The 6,753-nt window shown below is 37.7% G+C and overlaps 1 pseudogene; it reads left to right on the forward strand.

The window, feature by feature from the left end:
- The first annotated feature begins 1,276 nt into the window (after nucleotides 1-1,276).
- Nucleotides 1,277-2,229, forward strand: LOC134385736 (heterogeneous nuclear ribonucleoprotein A3-like; annotated as a pseudogene).
- The last annotated feature ends 4,524 nt before the right edge of the window (nucleotides 2,230-6,753 follow it).

Here is a 6,753-nt window from a genome sequence, read left to right on the forward strand (position 1 = left end):
ATTTAGGCATTGTTCAATGTACAGTACTTACTTTTTGACTTTTTAGTCTAAGTCTTCTTGCTTTAAAAAGGAAGATATCAGACAACAAAACATTAATATCCAGATAATCTTCATTGCTAATTTTTGTGTTGTTTCCCACATTCTATTTTTTCTTCCCATCTTCATACCAATAACTACAGAATCAAATTTCTTATTCCTGTTCTGGTAGAGATATGAAAGAGTTAGTGGACAAAGTTTAAGGTCCTGAGTGAAAAAGAAAAAACATAAAATTCAAAATGTCATTGTCTTCCCCAGTTCATGCTATATTGTAGTACATATGTTCCTTATTCTTATCAAGGTTTCTAAGCTCTATTTGACTGTCTTAATCAATTAACCCTTAATTCCTGTAAGAGTCCCTTAAGTGTTCATTCAAAATGTTTCTGTATGCGGGCAATGGTCATTACTAGAACTGCCATGCATAGTTTCATCATTATGTGCTCTTGTATTTGAGATAGTGTGCAGTTCCCTTCTCCCTGCCATGCTTGGTTTCTGTGTGCTGTCATTGCTTCTCACAGAATCTTGTTTTTACTTGGCCACTGACCAGCCTAGTTAGGACAAGTCACTTATCCCTCACTGTATCAAAGTCCTCATCTGTAAAGTTAGAACAAAGCTTGGTATGCTTGATTGTATAGTGTCTTGCTGCAGAGCAGCAGGATGACTTTGAACAGTCCGTGAGATGGGACACTAACATGGGAGAGGTTTAAGCTGCAAATGCATTACCATGTTGACAGAGTAAATTGCTGAGGTTTAGGTTAAGGTAACCTTGATCAGCCTTCCACAGAAAAGCATTGAGGCATAATTCAATTCATCTTCATTAGGTCTGTGAATCCATAATACTCATGATGTTAATATTACTTATGTGTTTACGATTTTAAAATAGCTTCTAGTTATTTCACTATAAGACGATTCTACATTGTCAGTGTGAACCATGTCTTAAGTCCTATGAATGGTATCATTTCTTCATGACACATTTAAAGGTGTAATCTCTTTTCCACAGCACCCACTGTGCTGTGTATAAATCACACATGATCCTGAGATTCCAAGAGAACAGTGTGAATGTTGATGGTATGGACACTCTCCATGGCGAGACCATGACTGCTTTCATGATGAAGAAGTTTTCTTCTGTTTTATTTCTGTATTTGCTGATTTGTAGGACTCAAAAACGAAGTCCTTAAGGCTCAGAGAATGAGTCTTGGCTCATATTTCTTTATATAAAACATTACTTTGGGGTCTCAAAATGGAGGTAAAACTGCCGCCTGGTCGCCCCCAGCCCGACTCTGGCCACTGCCATGGGGGGGTGGGGGATGGGGAGGGCCATTATCCAGAGGAGCCAGAGCAGTTGAGAAAACTGTTTATTGGTGGTCTGAGCTTTGAAACTACAGACAGTTTCAAACAAAGCATTCCAGGGGCTTTGGTTTTGTGACTTATTCTCGTGTTGAAGAGGTGGATGCAGCAATGTGTGCTCGACCTCACAAGGTTGATGGGCGTGTAGTGGAACCAAAGAGAGCTGTGTCTAGATGGGATTCTGTAAAGCCTGGTGCCCATGTAACAGTAAAAAATTTTTGTTGGTGGTATTAAAGAAGATACAGGAGAATATAATTTGAGAGACTACTTTGAGAAGTACGGCAAGATTGAAACCATAGAAGTTATGGAAGACAGGAAGAGTGGAAAAAAAGAGAGGATTTGCTTTTGTAACTTTAGATGATCATGATACAGTTGATAAACTTGTTCAGAAATACCACACTATTAATGGGCATAACCGTGAAGTGAAAAAAGCTCTTTATAAACAAGAGATGCAGTCTGCTGGATCACAAAGAGGTTGTGGAGGTCGAGCTTGCAACTTTATGGGTTGTGGAGGAAATTTTGGAGGTGGTGGAGGTAATTTTGGTCATGGTGGAAACTTTGGTGGTGGACCAGGATATTGAAACCAAGGTGGTGGAGATGGTGGTGGTGGTGGAGGATATGATGGTTTCAATGGAGGAGGAAATTTTGGCTGTGGTAACTATGGTGGCGGTGGTAACTATGGTGGTGGTGGGAACTATAAAGATTTTGGAAATTATAGTGGACAACAGTAATCAAATTAGGATCCATGAAGGGGGACAGTTTTGGTGGAAGAAGCTTGGGCAGTCCTATGGTGGTGGTTGTAGATCTGGTGATGGAAGTGGTGGATATGGTAGCAGAAGGTCCTAAAAACAGTGGAGAAGGGCTACAGTTCTTAGCAGGAGAGAGAGCGAGTAGTTGTCAGGAAAGCTGCAGGTTACTTTGAGGCAGTTGACCCAAATGCATTAGAGGAACTGTAAAAATCTGCCACAGAAGGAACGATGATCCATGGTCAGAAAAGTTACTGCAGCCTCAACAGGAAAGTCTTCTTGTTCAAGACTGTCATAGCCACAGTTTGCAGAAAGTACAGCTATTGATTAATGCAATGTAGTGTCAATTAGATGTACATTCCTGAGGTCTTTTATTTGTTGTAGCTTTTTCTTTTTCTTTTTCTTTTCATTACATCGGGTTTATTGCTCTGTAAATTGTGGTAGTGGTTCCAGGAATAAAATATTAGGAATTTTTAACTTTTCAATATTTGTGTAGTTCTGTTTTTCTATATTTTAGTACAGAAACTTTAACAAAATGCAGTTTTGCAGGTGTTTCCTTGTGAGTTAACAAGTAAAGAAGATCATTGTTAGTTACTATTTTGTATAAATTTTGCTAAAGTTAACTGTAAAGAAACACCTGCTGACTTGCGGTTTAAGGGGAATCTATTCTCCCCATTTCCAAACCATGATGTGAATGGATGCTGACATGTGGAGAGAACAGATAATTTGTATGTTGGCAATGTGTGTTTTAGATAAATAGGATTGGGTATTTAAATTAGCATATTTGTGAATTTAGTAGCGTTAAGATTACCTTCAAATGACAAATTTCAAAATTCAAAACAAAAATAACCAACCCCCCCAAAACATTACCTTTACTCAGAAATTCAAAATTTTAAAATAAATTTTGAAAGAGATGTTTCTAGTCAAAACACATTCACAAAATGTTTATCTTGGTCAGTACTGGCCCATAAACTTTTTCTGAAAAAGCCTTGCATGGAGTAGACATATAAGGATAAAGCAGTTATTTTAGGACTGATTCTCAAAGCTCCATATTATCTGTCTGTCTGTCTATCTACCTGACCATCCCAATGCATAAACATTTAAGTGCTTGTTGTAGTATTAGCTAAAAAATCAGTATGAAGGAAGATCAAGGAAGAATAATTAAAACTTTATGGATTTTTACTCCTGTTTTCAAGCATAATTATACATTTATACAACTCAGAAACAGTGTTTTAGTTGAGGCCCTTATTTTTAAAAAGCTACAAGAGTTTTTATTTGTTTTGAATTTCACATCAAAGATTTTGGATTAGCATACATTGTAGGTGCTTATATCTTTATTAGTAAATATATTCCAGATCTTTTTTCCCTCTACTTGACCTAGTAACCTCTAAGAGAGGTATGTTGAAGTCAACCAGGATGATGTGGTTTGTGTCAGTTACTCTTTTTATTACTCACACTTTTTGTTTTAAACATTTTGATGTTATGTTGTTTTGTCCACAGAGTTGGATAGATATACCTTCTTGGTGGATTGTAACTTTTCATCAACATAAAATATTTCTTTTATTTAGTGAACACTTTATGTCTTTTAAATTATATGTTGCATAGCTGTTATTACCACTTCTATTTTTTTCCTGTTAGAATTCTCTTGACATATCTATTGCTTCACTTTCAATCTTTTGGTGTCATTTTGTATGATATGTCTCTTGTAAATTGGATATACATAAGTCCCATTCCTTAAAGGGAACACTTATCCATTTATATTTATTGTGATTACTAATATTTTAATTTTATTCTTAACATCTTCTTTTATGCTTGTGATTTATCATGTTCATTGTTTTCTTTTTATTACCTTTTCTAGTATTTGCTGATTTGATTTTTTGGGTTTATTTATTTTACCTTCAGTGACTTGGAAAGTGTCATTTGTAGTGATCTGGGATACTTATAAATTTTGGCTTCCTGGTTCCTTATTCTCCTTCTTTCAGTTCTTTAGGAAATTTCTTCCCTCACTCCATGTAAGGCTCTCAGTCACTATGCTCACACCTCCACCATCACAAAAATGGGCAGATGAATCAAACTGGCTAGTTAGAGCAGCTCACTTGTCTGGCCATAAAGAATGGGTTGAGAATGAGCTCATCACTGATCAGAATCCTCCCTGGGATAAAAATGACTATAATCTCCTCTACAATAAGTCACAACCTTTGGTGTATTTCTACTTCCTTGCCCCTCCTCTAAAACCACCTGCGTTGCTGAAATCATTGTGAATTTTAATTACATTTTTGGGGTATTTATAGTATGCTTATTTCATTTTCACAATATTTATACAATTCTTTATTAAGCTTCATTCATATTAACTTTTTTAATACTAATAAGTTGACTGTGTTTTTTGCTCAATATTGCTATTTTATTTTTAGATAATTTGTGGAAATATGTCTTGAAGTTTTCCAAAAAGATTGAGTAAGCTGTAAAGTTTTTGAATACTTAGTTGAATAAAAATTTCTCATTTATTTTCACATTTCAATGATTATTTGCCTTTGCATCAAACTTTGTATGAAATTTTAGATTCAAAATCCCTTTCCTTTATAACTTTGTAGAAATTATTCCATTGTCTTTTTGCATCCTACAATGAAGATGAAAAGTATAAACCCATCAGAGTCTTGATTATTTAGAGCTATTTTTTAAAAAAATAAATTTATTCCTAGAGCTGGGGAATCTTACCTGAATATTCTTAAGTGTATTCTTTTTCATTATTCCTACTTGGAACTAAATCTAAAGATTCTGTTATTCCTTGGCTTAAAGAAAATTTCTTTGTATTTATTATTTTAAAAACTATCTTAAATAATTCAAATTATACATGAGTACATGCCTACTGTATAAGTTCAAATACAGTAGTACACAGAATAAAAGTTTACAGTCCTCCATGGTCCCTTTGATCTCTGTGTGGTCATGTGGAGATGGGCCATCCAGATCCCTCTTTGAGGAAGAGCTTTTTGCCCAACTAGTCAGTGAGCAGCCTCTGGTTCCAGGGCGAGGCTCAGCAGCAGAGAGCAGCCTTACCCAAGGGGAAAACACATTTAATAACTCATTCAGGTGGGGCTATAAGGCCCACATCTTTCTGCTCAGTGCAGGTCTCCTTTGGAAATATATGTTAAGAAAGTTCCCATGACACTGGCCAAGGCTTTGTTGGGTCTTCATCAAAGTTTAACTTCTCTGTCTGCCCAGTCTTGTTTTCTCTCCCTGAGAGGATTCTTAAAAGCCTTCCAAACTCAGGCTTACATCTGCTTGAAGAGAACCTGACATAGGAGGGTTGGTGACAGAAGTGGTATGAGAATGTAAGTTATGTGGTGAGGTTTCGAAGATGGGTAACTTGCTGGCCAACTCGCAATGAGGGCCTTATCATTGGTGGGAGATGGAGCACAGACAATAACCCTGGCACAAGTTACAATTGTTAAAATTCTCACTGACTGTGAATTGGAATGGTATACCCAGTGGTAGGGAATATACTAGACAGCGTGATTTATCAGGCATTTGAGATGTACAAGAGAAATAGTAACTCTAAGGCCAATGGGATTGGATGGCTATTGATAAAAGCCATTGATAACCTAGATTAATGCTTCTCAAAGCACAGAATCTACTGGGAACTTGTGAAAAATACAAATTCTGGAGCCCAACCATAGACCTACAAAACCAGAAACTCTAAAGATGGGGTCTGGCAAGCTAAGTTTTAATGAGCCTTTCTTGTGATTCTGATGCTAAAGTTTTAGAACCACTCCCATAGAAAAATATAAGGAAAAGCTGCAGGCAATTAACAGGCAGTTGGAAGTCAAGTGTGAGATCCAGAGGATCCCCCCCACCCCCCCATGAACTTACAAAGAGGCTCCCATCTCCTGCAGTGATTGGGCAGAGAAAGCTGTGGACCAGGTCACTTGCAGGAGCTGCTACACATGGGACTGGATATGAGGGTTCTGGATCAGGGGACAGGAACATAGGATTGAGTAGTGAAGAGTTTATTGATTTGAAAGTATGCACCTGAGATATAGGATTTAATACATGGCAAAGTCCCTAAAAGATGGTATGGACTTTCTACTAGGATGGCTTCTACAAGCATAGAAAAAGTGATGGCCCACAAACAATGTGAACTTGGAATGCCGAAATGCTGTGGGAGACAGAGGAGGAAGGGATTAGAAGATCTGGGGAAGCGGGCATGCAGAAGTAAATGTACTATGTGAGAAGATGGGTGTATTATGTGAGGAGGAGGGTATACTATGTGAGGAAGTAGATGTACTAGATGAGGAAGTGGATATGCTATGTGTGGCCAGAAGACCCTCTACAGGATCATGTCCCTAAAGTATACCCAGAGGACAGAGGACACCCCACCCACCCAGGCCATAGAAAGCATGCTGGCAAGAGGGCACCAGCAGCAGTAAAAACATTCCGTGGTGCCTCTCCTCTGTAAGCCTGGACTGATGGGCAGAGAGATTATTTTAGAACTAAGCTGAAAGGAACCCAAAACAATACATTCCAGGTGGCAGCACCTAACTGCTAAAAGCCAGGTGGATGCAATTATTGTAATGAACCACAGGGTTGGAATGACAGCCAAGAAGACCTTACCTGGAGAGTTATGTGG

Source organism: Cynocephalus volans, chromosome 9 (genome assembly GCF_027409185.1).
Source record: "Cynocephalus volans isolate mCynVol1 chromosome 9, mCynVol1.pri, whole genome shotgun sequence".
Lineage (NCBI taxonomy): Eukaryota > Metazoa > Chordata > Mammalia > Dermoptera > Cynocephalidae > Cynocephalus > Cynocephalus volans.